Source organism: Protopterus annectens, chromosome 10.part0 (genome assembly GCF_019279795.1).
Source record: "Protopterus annectens isolate FY-2018-M chromosome 10.part0, PAN1.0, whole genome shotgun sequence".
NCBI lineage: Eukaryota > Metazoa > Chordata > Ceratodontiformes > Protopteridae > Protopterus > Protopterus annectens.
This window is the reverse complement of record NC_056744.1, coordinates 919,734,631-919,752,917: the sequence shown is the minus strand read 5'-3', so window position 1 is coordinate 919,752,917 and position 18,287 is coordinate 919,734,631.

Genomic DNA, 18,287 nt, shown 5'->3' with positions numbered 1-18,287 from the left:
CGGTTCTTCTTATATGAAAAGTCCTCCGACTGAATTGTCGTCAAAAGAGGCCAGCCACTTTCTAATCTGTGACTGAAGGACGGGTCTCTGCGAATCGGTGATCAATCACGTGGGCTCAGGTAAGGTGAATCTACTTTTTTCTGTTTTCTGTTTCAGATCAGGGACTAGATGTGTATTGTTTTTTTTATCAGATTGCATTTTTCTTACAATCAGGGATAAAAAAAAGTACTGTCTTGTCATAGATCAGGAAAAACAGAATAAGTAGGCAGTCATTTTGAAGAGACTATAACAAAATCCATGGTACACGTTAAAAATTAAGAGAAGTTACGTAACAATCAAAGGTAAAATAAAATGGGTAATAATTGCACAAAAACACCCCAGAGCCCGCCGTTAACAGTAGACGCAAAATATATGCAGTCACAACGCGCCGATAATATTAGATATTTTTTCAAAATGGGTTAATAAATATGAATTTGACGGAAAATTAGAAAAATCCTCGCTTATCAAACTTATCAAACAACTCAAAAATGATTCCAAGGGTCAGGTAAAAAAGCAACGGCGGTTAGGAATTCCTCAAGCACACAGGTGGCTGGAGGAAGTAAACCATAGGGACCAAAGGAACAAAGATTCAAAAGCAATGTTTTTAGATAAGGAGGATAATAACTTAGTAATAGCATCAGCACCTCTGCCTCCCTTACCAGAATATGCAGTGAATGAACAGGTTAGTCCACCCCCACTATATCCTGTGGTCACAGAAGATAGAGGTATTATAAAACTAAAACTAACTAAAATCAGAGATCCCATCGGGACCAGGTCCCGAACAAAGGCAAATAATTCAGAAGAAGATATTGAGTTATGGCAAATAGTTAAGAATTCACAACCTATAGGAGAAGAAGAAGAAATATGCCCACTTATAGAAGTACCTAATCCTCAGGCAGGTCAGGACAATCAGGACCCAACTATCTTAGTATATAGACCTTGGACTCCGGAAGATATCCGGAAAGCCACTGAGGGAATTCCCTATCCGAAGATTAATTTTAGAAAATTCTCAGAAGACTTACAAGGAATGAGGTTAAGTTATAACTTAAATGGGGAAGAAGTAGAAAAAGTAGTTAGACAAATTGTAGGGCCAGATTGGTACATGATTTGTGGCAACTGGAACCCTCATGACGCTGCACAAAGACCCCTCCCACATAGCAGCGCAGAATTAGACACAAGAGTAAAAAGTCTTACAGACCGCATCTCTGAAAAATGGAAACCTAGGGCAGACTGGACTTGCATTAATCAATGCATCCAACAAGAAGAGGAAACAATTGACCGGTACTATGCCAGATTGTTAGAATGTTTTAATAATCATTGTGGAATGCAGGTTCCTGAAGATCAAACGCAAGATTCCCCATATGAACAGCAATTAAAGAATGCATTTTTGAAAGGCAGTAGTGTGCCTATAAGCAGTTTTATTACAAAACACATGGTAGACCATCATACCAGCAGGTTACAATCATTACTTGAATATGCTAGACATGCCGAAAGGCATTTTAATAGCAAAAAGAAAAAGAAAGCTCAAGTATTTTCTGTAGAAGACGGAGCAGAGGTTTATGTAGTGCAGTCTGGGAAAAAGGGCAAGAAAAATGCACAGGGGAAACAAGCAGTCTGATCAGCGATCAGAGGACTTTGAAGGGCGTAAGAAAAGGGGAGATGTGGTAAAAAGGGACATTTGGCAAGGGATTGCAGGAAAAATAAGAAGGCAACAACGGAAGACAAGGAGGATGAGGACTGACTATATGATAGTCAAGAATCACCAGAAGGGGCTAGTAAAAAAAGGACAAATGAGAATGTGAAAGGGAGTAGAGGAAGTGCAGGAAGTTAGTGACAATGAAGAAAATGAAATATTAGATCTAGCTTTGTTGAGCCTGGAGCTCTATTTAGCAGACATAAGACCAGAAGTTACACTCTTGGTAGAAGGATGGGAGGTCAAATTTTTGTGTGATTCAGGGGCATCACGGACCCTGATACACTCCTCCAAACTACCAGAAAATATAGAGTCACCTGATTACATACTGGTCAAAGCAGCTAATGGACAGCTGTATCGTGAGCCTCTCTCCCATAACATTGCAATAACTGATCCAGTTTCAGGATTAACACAGAAAAGCAAAATTGTAGTTTCTGCAAAATGCCCAGTAAATCTCTTGGGCAGAGACCTCATGCAGATATTTGGTATAGCAGTAGTCCCAACCATGCAGGGTATGGAAGCACAGCAACAAAATAATACCTTTGTGGTGCAATCGGAGGGTGAAATGTTTTACTGGTACAGCCAGAACCTGGTTACGACTGGTCCATGGACTGTGACCGAGGAACTAATGAGCATAGCCATAAGAACAAAAATATAAAATGGGCAGACCTAGGAGAAAAAGCCATGAGATGGGAGAAACAGACAGAACTAGAACTGTCAGGACAGGGAATATAAGTACAAAAAATTGAATTGGATAACTCAGACCAACCCAGCTGTGCACTTGAAATCTAGCAAAGACAGCTGATGGATACTCCTACTAAAGGAGGAAGAAAACGCCTTGCGAGGTATACCAGAGACTCTCTGGCCAACAGGGAAATCAGATGTAGGACTCATTCGTACAGCGGGGCCAGTCACTATCACGCCAAAATTAGCATTCAAACCACAAAAAAGACAGTATCCCTTAAGAAAAGATGCAGAGGCAGGGATAAAGCCTATTATAGCATCCTTACTTAAAGGAGGGATACTAATAGAATCTCCCGATTCACCATGTAACACACCCTTATTTCCAGTTAAAAAAGCCAATGGAGAATGGCGTATGGTCCAGGATTTGCAAGCTGTAAATGACGCAGTAATACCAAGGGCACCCATAGTGCCAGATCCACGCACCCTGTTGAATGACTTAAAACCTCAACAAAAGTATTTTTCTGTGGTAGACATTAGCAATGCATTCTTTTCGATACCAATACACCCTGATAGCCAGTATTGGTTTGCATTTACATTTCAGGGAAAAAGATATACATATACATGCCTACCACAGGGATATTGTGAAAGTCCAATGATATTCTCACAAGAAATGGCAAGCAACTTAGCGGGATTCAACCCACCAAGAGGTAGCCAGGTTTTACTTTATGTTGATGACATTCTGCTGGCGGCCCCCACCCAGCAGGATTGTAAGGAAGATACCATAGCACTTCTACGATTTTTAGCTGCTGAGGGACATAAGGTAAACAAAGACAAACTGCAGCGCTGGAAAAAACAGGTTAAATACCTAGGATATGTAATATCCAAGGAAGGTAGAACGTTAGATGAGGACAGAAAAGTAGCAATTTTACAAGCACCAAAACCCACTACCAAGAAGGAAATGATGTCCTTCCTGGGTACAACTAATTTTTGCCGAAGCTGGATTCAAAACTACGCTTTGGAATCTGCACCCTTAACTGACCTTATATATAAGACGCCTATGGCAGCACAGGATTTGTTACAATGGACACCAGAGGCAGAGTCTGCCTTTTGTAAGCTAAAGCAGTTAATAGCGTCCTCACTAGTTCTGGGATTGCCAAACTATCATAAACATTTTTTCCAGACTGTAGATTGCAAGCAGGGTTACATGACATCAGTATTAACACAATAGCATGGGGATAAGCAATGCCCCATTGCTTACTATTCATCACAACTGGACCCAGTGGCACGATCCTTACCCTACTGTGTACAAGCAGTAGTTGCAGCTGCAATAGCAGTGCAGGCTTCAGCCTCAGTAGTCTTATTCCACCCTCTCACTTTGACAGTGCCCCATGCAGTCGCGATCATTTTACTGCAAGAAAAAGTGGCATATCTCTCCCCTGCCAGGCATCTTTCCTGCATGACTATATTGTTGAGCCAACCTCATATGACAATTGAACAATGTACAACTTTGAACCCTTCTACGTTGCTCCCAACCCCTGCAGATGTCACACCCCACCGCTGCCTGCAGGTAATTGAGCAAAAGATCTCACAGACGTCCCCTTGGACAATGCCGAGGTGACATATTACGTGGATGGCTCGTGCAAAAGGGGTCCTGCAGGATAAAACCTAGTAGGATATGCAGTAGTCTCTGATACTGAGATTGTAGAAGCACAATCTTTACCACACTATTTATCTGCACAGGCAGCAGAATTGATTGCCCTGACATGGGCATGTACCCTAGCAAAGGGTAAATGTGTAAACATTTTTACTGACAGCCTGTACGCTTTTTCCACTGTACATGTGTTTGCACAACAGTGGAAAAACCGGGGAATGATAATATCTACTGGCAAACCTATAAATCATGCACAGTTTATTTTAGATCTTTTAGAATCTATTCAGTTACCTCAGAAAGTGGTCATTTGCAAATGTATAGCTCACACCAAGCAACAGAATAGGATTTCAAAAGGTAATGCGAGAGCTGATACAGCTGCAAAACAAGCGGCCACAGAAGTATTTCTTTTAAATAAGGAATTGCGACCATCTGAAACCTTAGATCTAGAGATCTAGACATGTTAAAAACAATGCAGACACTCACTATGTAAGCTGAAAAACAACGATGGATAAAATGAGGAGCAATCCTCAAAAAAGGGCTATACATCTCTAAAGAAAGAAAACCGATACTACCCTCTAATTTGTTTCGCTATGCGGCATTGTTGAGCCATGGGCAATGCCATGTCTCAACAGGGAGGATGGTACAGCTGGTGAACCAAGTGTTCACAACGTATGGATTTACAAACTACTCTAAAAAAATTTTGTTTGATGTGTCAGATTTGTAACAAACATCATGCACAGGGGGCGATAAAGCCCAAGCAAGGGAGTTTCCCCACACCACCATATCCGTTTCACACTATCTGTATGGATTTCATAGAATTGAACAAATGTGAAAATAAAAAGTATTGTCTTGTCATTATAGATATGTTTTCCAGGTGGGTGGAAGCCTTTTCAACCAAAAATCCGGATGCAGCTACAGTGGCAAAAGTACTTGTCAAGGAAATTATTCCTAGGTTTGGCATTCCAGAAAAAAATCTACAGTGACAATGGTACACATTTTGTAAATCAAACCATACAGCAGTTAAGTAAGCATTTTGGTATTTCTTTAAAAAATCATTGTGCATACCATCCACAGTCTGCAGGGCTGGTTGAAAGGCATAATGGTATATTAAAAAGCAAATTGAGAAAATTAATAGCTGAGACAGAAAAAACTTGGTTGTACTGTTTACCCCTGGCACTGTTGAGCATGAGAACTGTCCCTACAGCAAAAGGATTGACTCCTTTTGAAAAACTGTTTGCAAGAGCTTATTATATACCCCAGTGGAAACTTCTCATGTCATCAGACCAGGAAGCCGATTTTACACTAGCTGAATATATGAAAAAGTTCTAAAGAGTTCTAAACATCTGTTGCAGTCAAATTCTGTTTTAGATAAAAAACAAACCGAAACATCGGAAGTGGCAGTGACGCCAGGAGACTGGGTATGGATTAAAATCGTGAAGCGAAAGAACTGGGCATCGCCAAGGTGGGAAAGTCCCTACCAGGTACTTCTTTCGACACCTACCATAGTCAAAATAGCAGAACGAGCTTTGTGGATACACCTGACGCACTGCAAGCTGGTAAAGAACTTTGAATTGGACAAAGATCTTACCTCTCCATTGGGACCCTAAGCACAAAGTCTGGCTACAAAGGGGGGTCAGATCAATAGGACTGATCCGTCTCAAACCCAGTGAAGAAACCATCAGTGCTAAAGGTCCTATTAGGGCAGAGAGTAAGATCACGTGCCCAAAATAAGATGATGGAATCCAGTAAGATTCAAATGCACCTACTTGGAAGAACCGGAGAAAACGGAAATGTGGAATAACCGTTTCCACAAAAATATTACATGACCATCCTGTTGACTGTACTGGTGACAATAATCTTTTTATTGTGGCCATTTCTTTTCTCAGCCATGCAAGTAGAACTAAATAAGTGTGCAGAGTGGCACCCGAACTTTAACACTTACCAGGCAATTAAATATGTGTAGGCTGAAACCTTCAATGTTTCGAATTGCTGGATTTGCACGGCTTTACCAACAGCATATGGGGGGCTACTGTTAACTGCAGTTCCCCTAGGGGCTAACAAGACCTGGGAAAACTTAATTCATGATACATCAGATGTCACATCAAAAGATAAGGTAGCATTGCAATTGTCTATTTGACAGAAAGGAACTGTGTGTTTTTATAAGTATGATACAGTCAAGGTGGGTTGGAGCTATTGCATTGTGACTGTTCCCTATAGATGCTACACTAAATCTGATAACATCAAATTCTATTGCAACACGAGCTATGATTCATTTGTTGAACTGATGCATAGGACAATTAAAGAAGTAAAACTTAATGCTGATCTCTACAAACAACTGTCTATAATCGACAGAAAAATGTTTCATGCAGAGCAAGGGTATAGTAAAGTTACTACTAAAGTGGAAGATTGTTACTTTATATGTGGAAGAAAAGCATATAAATGGCTGCCCGAGAATTGGTCCAGCAGTTGTTTTTTGGGATACCTGGTTCTGGCCATATGACACACGACAGTTTTACCTCAAGGGAAGATTCGGAATGCACGAGAAATCAAGAAGCCTGTCAATCCAGTGGGACAAATCAATGCACTCTGGAAATACCATCATGACTTAGGCCCTGGAAATAACAAAGGACTATCACACATGGATCTGAGTGATACTGTCATATCGTGGGCAGGCGTATTACCAGCATATGGAGCAACAAAATCAATCTGGGAACTGACAAAATTGTCTAAGCTTCTCAAAATAATGAGTAATGCAACCTTTTCTGCCCTAGAATTGGTAACCGATGAACTGACTGCCATGAGAACAGTGTTACTTCAAAATCGCATGGCTCTTGACTTCACCCAAGCGGCGAGAGGAGGTACATGCACTTTAATCCAGGAGGAGTGCTGTTCGTATATTCCTGACCACAAACATAAGATAGACAACCATCTTGAGGTAATCCAGCAGGTGTTGGCCATGACCAAACCAGGACCAAATCCATTGACGGACGTTTTTCCAGAAATGATTTGCGGGGTGGGGCAGTATCCTGATGAACATTCTGATTGCCATCTGTGTAGGGATAGCTCTACTGATGGTGTGTGGGTGCTGCTGCATTCCCTGCATAAAAGGACTAATCAAAAATTTTGTAGACATTTCAGTTTCGGAAACCTTATACCAAGATGCCGAACTTGAAGAGTTACTGAAAAATTGAAAATGCTTTCATGGGTTTAAACTAAATGACTCTCTTAACTGCAAATCCTGAGTAGGAAGAGGTTAAGGGAAGAAAAAAACTGTTTATGCTTGTTTTGAAAGTAGAATAAAAGTATTAAAAGGGGGGAAATGTTAGGAAAATGCATAATAGCAATGTGCATGCTTAGTACATTAAAGGCTTAAAAGGGTTAATACATTTATTCTGTTTATACTGCATGAACCTGCACAGCTATTAGAAACTTAATAAAAGACACTTTATTCTGCTTATGCAATGAAAATATGTGCAGCTACCGGAAACTTAAGAGACATTCTATTTCTGCTTATGCCATGAGAAAATGTGCTGCTGCTAGAAGTCTTGATAAAGAAAACAATAGATGTTTGAAAGCTTAAACTAGTCAGCACTACTTGTACCAAAGCTAGAAATGTACCTTGAATCTAGACAAAATGTATCGCATGTATTAGAATTATACAATGGGAGAATTGAAGAGACAAGGTGGGCTAAAATAAGCCCAAGGCCAGGTTCTTTTTCTCAAATGTTTTTGCAAGACAGCAATAATCTGACCATGTCAGCAATAAGCCTGGTAACATTTTCTGTGTAACATACAGAAAGCTGTGTCCAACTACGTCAGCAGTAAATTAGTAACATTTTCTATGTGACATGAAGAGAACTGTATAAGAATAATATACTGACCACCAGAAAGTTAGACAAATCTTGTACCTACATGCTTTCTCTCCTTGCTGCAAGTAATAAAGGGTGCCTTGCTTGAACCTAACGTGTATTGATCTTTGAAGTTTTTCCTTTTACACTTATAGTAGATGCTTTTGAAGGGTTGTGAAGTCAGACAATTAAATGTGTCTCATTAATATATCTAACTTTCTCTTTAAGGATTTTTAGTACAAATATATGGGTGCACATCCAAAGTTAACCCATCAGAGTCAAAGCTTAGGTTTGTATGTCAGCACTGAAGACAAATCTCATTAGAACAGTAATACAGTATAATGTTCCTTTTTGTATGTACATCATCATAGGTTCTGAGGTTCATAGGATGTGACTAAGATATTGACCTGATGGTGTTTAGAAGCATAGGAGTTACATCACAATATAATATTCAAAGGAAGATATAATGCATAGCCAGGTATTGTCTAGCAAGGACCACCCATGTTCAGGAGAAAGGCAGCAGTGATCCATGGCAGATAAGTCTTCCCAGCAAGTCATTCAGCCTGTCCTTCAACAGGATAATGGAAGTGCTCTGCTTGACATGGATTTGAAGCCTACTGCAAATGAGTGACAACCTTTGAGAGATGTGTCTATCTCTCCAGTATGTCCTATGTATGTCATAGTGTACATTGAGGTCCCTGTAACAGGTAGCTCTAGTCCCACATTACATATGGATGTGCAGCATTTTCATCCCATTTGGGCCACAGATAGCCCTGTAAGGCATACATAATCTCCCTCTAAGCTATCTACTGCACACAGTGACAACTACGTCAATCTGCCCACAGAAGACGTGTTGGAGACCCGCTGATATTTTATTACTCAGACATGTCTGAGGTCTGTCAAGTTGGTGCAGGTGTCTGGTACAATACATATCAAAGGGAGGATCATATTCATTAATACAGCCGATGAGAGATGAATATAGGGGATTGATAACATATATTGCTATTGATGTAATGCCGTTGCTAATCAGATGTCAGATGTAGAATGCCTACCTCCCCACAGTAAACCTAGGTTGCAGTTGACATGTGTTTCAAAGTCTATCAATACAGAAGTGGGAAATAGTATACTCATGGTTATTTTATAATAAGCAGGAACATTTATTATTATCACAGTGCAGTTCATGTAACACCCATGCTTTGTCAGCACTCATTAGTGCCACAGACCCTCTGTTTTGTTCAGGACTTCTGAGACATGTATGTCAAACATGAGGGGCCACAGCACTGACACTTCTGTTACCACACAGGTGACATGTCTGCTACTTTGAGGTGAAGTCTTGCACTGTGATTGAATGTCATTGGTCTGTGATTCCATTTGCAAACCAACTGATAACATAGGATTTGATATTCACCTTGGTTACTTTCCTACTGAGAACAAATGTTGGATTGTGTTGAAGGCCTTGGTCAAGTTAAGATAGGATGTGTGCACAGCTCTGACTTTGTGTATGTCTCTGGTCACAGTCTTGAATCCCGCCATGTTTTGCAGCCACAAGATACCCTTGAGAACACCTAACTGGAACACATCTAATGTTTGGAGGTCACCTATTTCCTTGTTTCTGAGATTCATGCAAATTGTATCCATTGCCTTACAGCAGAGGTTGCATAAAGTTATGGTTCTATAATTACACTTGTATTTTGCCGATCATCCCTTGTGTGTTTGGAAAATGGTCACTGTATTCCATTCATTTTGAACAACAGCAGTATTCAGACTGTGATTGAATATGGTGCCTAGTGCGGTATCTCACTATTGAAGCACATGAAGAACACAGGCTGGAATGCTATCTGGGCCAATGTAGACTGTGCTCTTAGTCTTGGAGAGGGCAGTAATAACTTTCTCATTGTAGATTCCTTAGGTTGGAGTTGATGTTTCACACATGGTGGGTAGGAGGTTTGTTGGTGGCAGGGGTGACACTTCAGCCAAACTTGTCTGCTAGCAGGTTTGGAAGTTACAATGTGTCAGTGAGTGTGCTACCATATGCAATTGGATCCAAATATATCTGAGTTATATATATGTTTGCAGATGTACATGAAGAAAGCCTTATGGTTATTCCTGGATATGTTGTTGTGTAAATTATTAGGATAGTTGCTATGTCAGGGTTTTTGAAGGTGTCTTATTTGCATGTTTACGCTGAGGAGAGTGCCTTTGCAGTCATGGTTTCCCAATGTTGTATTTGTAAACAGCAGCTTCTTTCACTTACTTTATAGTGTAGTAATGACAGACATCCATCAGTATGGTTTACATTTTCTGGACAATCTTTGTATGAGCCTATCAGGCATGGCTGTGTGTATACATTTGTGTAGATGTGTAGACAGGGCATCAGGCAGTACTGTCAATGTCATCTGTGGAAACTGTGTCTTGGAAGTAGGTTAGACCATCTCTTAGGAGAGTGCAGTTAATTTGGATGATGTTTTTGAACCTGACTCTCCTCCTTTGGGGAGTTCAGTAGCTATATCTACTTCAAAACATAGTGCCTTATGGTTGGATTAACAGTGCAGGCACTACATGTATGCCATTACATTGTTCACTCATATTGTTGAGGTACAGGTCTGGAATATGAGATAACCTTGTGGGGTGATGCACTATTTCTTCCATGGCATTTCAGTTCACAAACTCCAGGTAGTATTGTGCAAGTGAGTTTGTTGTCCTATAACTGTCCCGATCAATGGATGAATTCTTTCGCTCACCCCTGTCTGGGTTGTTTTGTTCTTCTTCAATTGTTCCATGTAGTAATATATAGGCTGTGTGGCCTTTTATGTTTATGGACAGTGACCTATTAATGGTGATAATGTGAAGGAGTTTCCTATCTGCAGTATGTTGGACATAGAATAACGCCATATAGTTATCTTCTCTAAACAGTCTTGTGGCATACCAATCTTCAATGTAAATAGATTTGACACCTTCTGTGGTTCACACAACTTCCATTTGCTGTCTGGATGTTTGGAAGGCATTGTAGCCTTGCAAGGTCAAAGTACTTACTGCAGCCTTGAACCAGGTTTCTGTGACTGCACAGACATCAACATCTTCACTGCAAAGAGTGCTTATAGAGAGTGCGGTTTAAGATGTGAAGTCTTAAGGTTTATTAGCACGGCCCTTACTTTGTTGGAGTTGTACATTTTCACATTGATTATTCTGCTTTTGTGACCTTGCCTAATAAAGGTATAATGGTGCAGTCAAGTGCCTCATGTCTGGCAAAGCAGCGTGTTCTGTCCACTATGTCATCCCACATTGACAGGTACTGTATTACCTTAGAATGACACCATAAACTTAGGCAACTTCAGAGATCTGTTGTTCTTTATATAGTGGTATCATCATAGTTGAGGGTATAATGCCGTTCAGATATAGTAACATACCTGGCTGGGACCCATATTTAAATAGCTCAATCATGTGTGTGTTCTTATATTTCACATAGTCACATCTCAAGTTCTGCTTAGCAGGATGAAGTATGCTGGATTAAGAGTGGGACTTGTTGAAAGACTTGATTGCATGTGTGTGTTGTGATGACTATGGGCCGGATTCACGATGGCTTGCACAGAGTGTAAGAGTAGAGTAAGACTCCATGCAGCCATCATGTCCGACGAGCGATCCAGGAACAGCCTGTAGGGGCATGTAAGAGAGCTCCTAAAACGTCTCCTACATGGACAGGGCTGGGATATGCAAATTACCTCACTTGCAGCTGAAAGGCATGCAAATGAGGTAAATTTGTGATCCAGGAAGCACAAACCTGTCCGAGTAGGAGCCGTGTTAGTTGCAGAAATGTACTCAGTTGACAACTGAGTACCATTCTGCAAATAGCACAATGGAGCCTTGTCAGCTCCAAATAAAGGTTGCATATGGTTGAGGAAGCATGCCAATGGCCAAATATATGGCCATTGGAAATGTTCCCAGATGCAAAATTAAAATAAAAATACTTTTTTTTTTCGGCGATTTCCGATGTTTAAGCATAGCGCAGCGCCGCGCAAACGGGGTGCGCTATAAAAACCATAAAATAAGAAAATAAAAGCCACAAACGTGGAACTTATGAAAATTGTTAAATTACAATGTAAGGGAATAGCAGGCTGAAGACAACATGGCCACCGAGTAGGGGTTGCTAAGGGGAGAAGCCCAGTCTAAGACATGTAACCAAGCATTAGTAGGCAATCCTATGTAAATGAGTGTTAGGATAGTGAATCGCACTTTTACATAGCAAATGAGCACAGTCAGTGGAGTGTAGGAGTAGGATATGGGGAGTAACAGAGTAGGAGATAGGTGACATCACAAGGGGGTATGTATGAAAGTAGTGAAGCTCATTGGAGCAGAGTGGCATGTGTTAGCTGTCAGTTATACATCATGGAAAGAGGTGTGTCAACAGGTAGGCCAGGGAAAGCCAAGAAATGGAAGGTGTATACTGTGGATAACACCAAAGTTTCTTGCTGAGAGGGTATGCATGCATGTGCGTGCCTGTAAACTCGAGTAAGACAGAGTGTGCGCGTGGAAGCGTGAGTGTGCGCGTTTAAGCCGGAGTAAGCATGTATAAGGCTGTTTAAAGACCTGTAAGTGCATTTGCACTGGTGTGCGGGCGTTTTAACCCGAATAAGCAAATATTAGTCCATCTAAGCATGTGTGTGCGCGTGTGAGCTGCTGTGAGCGTGTTTGCGCTTGTATGCGCGTCGCTCCCCCCTGAGGAAACAGAAAGGAAAAAGGAAGCACAACAAATAGTAGGAAGCTACCAGGGAATACTAGTAGAGCTAGCAGGTGCAAACAATCAGAATCAGGCAATTACACAGGCAGAACACTAGCCCAGCCCAGCACTTAAAACTCTGCAAACAACAGTGCAGTTTGTTTCTCTCAAGAGACACTGCAACACTGGAGTAAGCTACTAGAAGTGAAAACTGAAAAAGCTTCACTCAGACAGAAATGCTAGGGGCTGCCATTGCTGTTATAAGGTGACATATGCAACATGCTGAGGGTGGTGACAATGCAAATGCTGCCAGACAACCCACAGTGAGGAGACGGAGAAGAGTGTACAGGCCCAGGGTCACCTACCAGGGGTTACATGAGCTGGAGATAGTGGAGCGCTATAGAGTGGACAGAGACCTCCTGCAGCAAATTGTTGAGCTGTGCAGGCCACGCCTCACACACAGAACCAACAGAGGGGAACCCATCCCAGTGGAAACCAAGGTATGTGTTGGCCTAAGAATACTAGCAACAGGTACCTTCCAGAGACCAACTGGTGATATGATGGGGATATCACAGGCATCAGCATCCAGGGTACTGCACCAGTTCCTGGATGCCATGTCAGCACATGTCGGTGATCATGTATATTTCCCAATTCCGTGAGGTATTGGCCAGCAATACATGTCTCTTCAAGCAAATAGCAGAATACCCTGAGGTAGTGGGTGCAATAGACTGCACGCATATATGCATCAAAGCACCAGCCGGTGAGCGGGTAGGGCCTACATTAACCGCAAGGGCTTCCCCTCCATCAACTGCCAGGTCGTGTGTGATGCCCAGGGCATAATAATGAATGTGTGTGCTGGCTGCCCTGGAAGCTACCATGATTCCCATATCTGGCATCTGACGCAGCTGTACCAGACATTTGCCAATGGGGACATCCCACATGGTCACCTAGTGGGGGATGCTGGCTATGCACTGGAGCCGTGGCTGATGACACCCATCAGAAATGCACACACACCTGAACAGGAATGCCATAATGAGGCACACGCACAAACACGAAATGTAATCGAGCGTGTGTTTGGGTTGCTCAAGTCACGGTTCCAGTGCCTGGACACATCTGGTGGAGCCTTGCAATACTCACCAACTACATGTACCCAAATTGTCATGGTATGTGCCATGCTACATAATATGATTCTGCGAAAACAGCTGCAGCAGGACCAGCATAGGCCTGGGCCAAACAGCCCCCCACCATTGCCAAGGCCATCACAGGCAGAGCGTGACTCGGAGGAGGAACAACCTGAGCCTGCCCCAGTAGGCAGAAGGAGGCGTGCCCAGTATGCCTTGGCCTTGGCAAAGAGGCAACGCATAGCACATACACTGGCTCAGTAGGAACCCTGGAAATGATACCTCTCTCTGACTCCCACATATAGTGAAAGGGATGCCTAAGTTGACACAACCTGCTTTCAAACATGTGCAGGGAGTGTAGTATGTGCATCCGACATAGGCAGCCCAGCAGCACCACCTGAGGCATGATTGCCATGTGTTAAGCAATGTAAGGTAGTGCTAAACAGCATTTACCACCATGTAGTATATGCAAACTTGATGACCTTGAGTATCATCCTACCCTCACCAAGCATGATGCCACAATATGAAGACAAGATGATCAATTACAACAATTGGCTTAAGTATTGGTGTCAGTGAAAGGGGATCCAATGCCTGTCAGCCTGGGATGACATGCTCGACAAGACATGATGCTTCACTAGGGATGGCTTTCACCTGTCACCTGTGGCCTTTTGGATATTGCCAAAGGCTCTTGTCACCCCATAGTGCCTTTTTAGGTAAGGCTCAAAAGACAAACCCACCTCCATAGGTATCACAAGGGATAAGAAACTAGAAGTAATGCTACTCAATGCCAGAAGTCTAAACCGCAAGATGCACACACTCCAAACTCTCCTCAGCATGGAGAATGTTGATATCTGTGCAGTAACAGAAACCTGGTTCAAGGCTCCCAAGAGCACCCTAGCACTAACAGGTTACACCTCATACCATGCTTTACAGCCACAAAACATGGAACAAACTACAAAAGGAGGGTGAGTATCAATATTTGTCAAAGATACCCACACACCCAGGTTGGTGGCACAGCATGAAGCATCAGAGACTATCCATGTGCAACTAACAGTGGGTAAAACCGCCTTCCAGTTCATAGCCTGCTACAGACCACCCTCCTAAACCCAGGAACCACACTTGGCCGACTGGAGAACACATGAAAATATGAAGGTCTCCCCAAACACCATTATATTGGGTGACTTCAACTACCCAAACATAGACTGGGAGCATTACCCTAGCTCCAACACCCTAGCCCAAAGGTTCCTAGAATTTATAAACTCAAATGCTATGGAACAACTTGCTACCACTCCCACAAGAGGGGAAAACATACTGGACCTGATCATCACCAACATGGGGACTCTATGCCCAAGACCAGAAGTGTATCCCTCACTGGTAAGATCAGACCATAGAGTAATCTCACTGGATATTCACATCCCGACCCCAGCCCATGGCCAGAAAACCACAGTGAAAAATTTTCACTAAAGCAAATGTCACACTCCTCCAAACCGAGGTGGAATCCTTCACAGCCCCTGTGCCTGTGGAAAATATGGCCCAGACCTCAGAACCCTTTATAAACACATTCTATGAACACCTTCAGGAATGCATGGATCATGCAATCCCAAATAAAACCAAGACCCAATCCTCCAAAGGCAGGCATCCTGTCTGGTGGACCCCAGCCATAAACAAACCATACAATACAAGGAGGAAGCTACTATATGATAGAGCAAAATCCCAAAAAGGGAAGGCATCTCTGATCAGTATTATTAAAAAACTACGGCCACACATAAAATCGTCTAAGGCCATCTTTGAGATAAAAATTGTACAGGACACTAAGGATAATCACAAGGCTTTCTTTAGTTATGGTAGGAACCTGGGTGGGAATTCCCAGATATGCTCAGAATTAGTCCAAAATGACAAACAATACACCAAATCCACAGACATTGCCAACATCCGAGCTGACAGGTTCAGTGCAAACTTCTCCCCACCCTCCCCACCAAAGGGCAAATATCTATCCCAGCAGAGTGCTGGCCCCCTGACATCTCAGATACTCAGGTAACAGCCAGCCTCTCCAAAGCAAAACACACAGCATCAATGGGACCAGACGGTGTCCTGGGCTGTGTCCAACATGAACCCCAAGAAGAATTGAACACAAACATAAAACCACTGTTCAATCTCAGCCTTACCACAGGATATGTACCCAAAGAGCAGTGTACAGCAACAGTGGTCCCTCTCCACAAAGGTGGTGCCTTAATGGATACTGCAAACTATCGCCCCAGAAGCCTGACTAGCTTGGTCTGCAAAGCTATGGAAAGGATCATCATGGACCTCAGAAATAAAGATATTGGGGACCTACAGACACTGGATCCTACCCAGTTTGGCTTTGTTAAGGGCAGATCCTGCCTCTTAAACCTGGTTGAGTCATTTGAAACAGTCACCAAGGCCATTGACGAGGGGAAGGTGGTCCACACAGCCTACCTGGACCTCGCAAAAGCCTTCCATACAATACCCCACTTGGTCATTATAGATAAGCTCACCAACTTCAATATAAACCCCTATGTCACTAGATGGGTTGCAAACTGGCTCAAGGACAGAACCCACATGGTCAGAAATGCTGGAGCCATGTCAGACCCCAAACCAGCTACAAGTGGCATCCCACAAGGCTCAGTCCTGGGACCTCCCTTGTTTGGTATATATTTCTCGGAGGTACAGGCCAACACAGAAGGACTGTGGCTGAACAAGTTTGCAGATGACTGCAAACTGGGTGCCATAATCGACCCTCCAGCTGACACAAGCATCCTACAAACGGCACTCATAGTCACAGACAACTGGTGCCAGAGACATGTCCTCAAGCTAAACGCAAAAAGTGTATAGTCATCCCTTTGGCAAAAACTAAGTGCCCACAAATTACCACATAGGTGGTAACCCATTAAGTATGGAAGAAGTGATAAGGGACCTGGGGACCCAAGTTGATAGCAATCTCTCATTCGACAACCACGTGGCCAAAGTGTTTAGAAAAACATTTCATATAGCCCACCTAATCATGAAGGTATTCACATCTAGATCAGAGAAGGTCATCGTGCCTCTTTACTCATCCCTCATCAGGCCCATAATTGAGTACAATGCCCCTTGTGGGATGTACCTTATCAGACACCTGCAGCAGCTGGAAAGACCACAAAAGTACCTCACCAGGAGGATCAAAGGGCTCAAACAGATGCCATTTGCTGCCCGGTTAAAGAAACTGCAGCTCCACTCAGTGGCATACCGCCTGCCCAGAGGCAATCTGTGCCTGATGTATAAAGCCATGTCCAACCTGGAATCAATGGACATGCTGCACCTCGGAAAATCTGAATCCCATCAAGCTATGCGCTCAAGAGACCTGAACCTCAGGACTGAAATAAATAGGACATGCTGGAGTGACAGATTCATAACCCAGAGGCTCCCTCCACTCTTGAGTAAACTCCCACTCCAGGTTAGCCAGAGTCCCTCATTGACTCTCTTCAAGAGGAATCTTGATGAGTGGATGGGAGATTGTAGGTTTACCCTGGGTATCACTTCTATGTCACTGTTAGACAGAGGCACAGTATACTAACCTTGAAAAATGTCATGGCAAACTCCACTTAAAATGTGTGTTGAAAGCCAAACACACTCTGGCTAGGATTATAAATGCCCTAGGGCAGATAGCCTAGTATGAACCTATGAACAGAATCACACACACCAACTAGTACAACTGTGGTCAATGTGGAGTAATGTTTGGCAATGTCCACCCAAGTTGGTGAATACACAGCAATGTTGGACAAGCCTGGTTTAAGTAGGCCATAGCTGAACAAAATGCAACATGCTCATAGTTGCCCAACTGGCCCTTAACCAGTCTGGTCTGCTCAGTATGAACATTTAAAGCAGTGATGGGACTCAAACCCATGATACTGTGCACCATAGTGAAAGTACTGAACCACTACACCATGACAGTATTGCAGTGTTCAGCCAGTATGAAAGAATGTTGACAAGTCTTTGCAAACTATCCCATGGAAACCCTGCAGGCACAGCATAATCCCTGTTGAGTTATGACACAAAGGAGTCTGGCAGTAAGAACACAACATGACTTCCAACACACACAGTATAAATGTCAATATTGGTCATGTTCACACACAACCACAAATGTAGTGGACTTCAGATCACAACATATGGAAAGGTCACACTGGGCATGCTCACACACTTGGATAAATGAGACATATGTCAGGCAACAAACCATGGAAAGCCTGAACTGGGCATGCTCACACACTTAGGCCATGTCTGAGTATAGCAGTCGGCCACACATATCTGGCAGTTGTATGTGTTAAGCCAGGAACCTCCCACGATCCAGCAATCTGCCCTGTGCACACAGTTAAATGACAACAGACACATATATTAATATACTGGAACCCTGTCATGATCAAACATGTTACGCAGATACACAAGTTGTTCATAGAAACTGGGAAAGCTACGGCAATAAAGACCTGCAAACAGTATCAGCAACAAATATTGTGCATCCTGAACATAAACATAGGTGCAGAGGTCG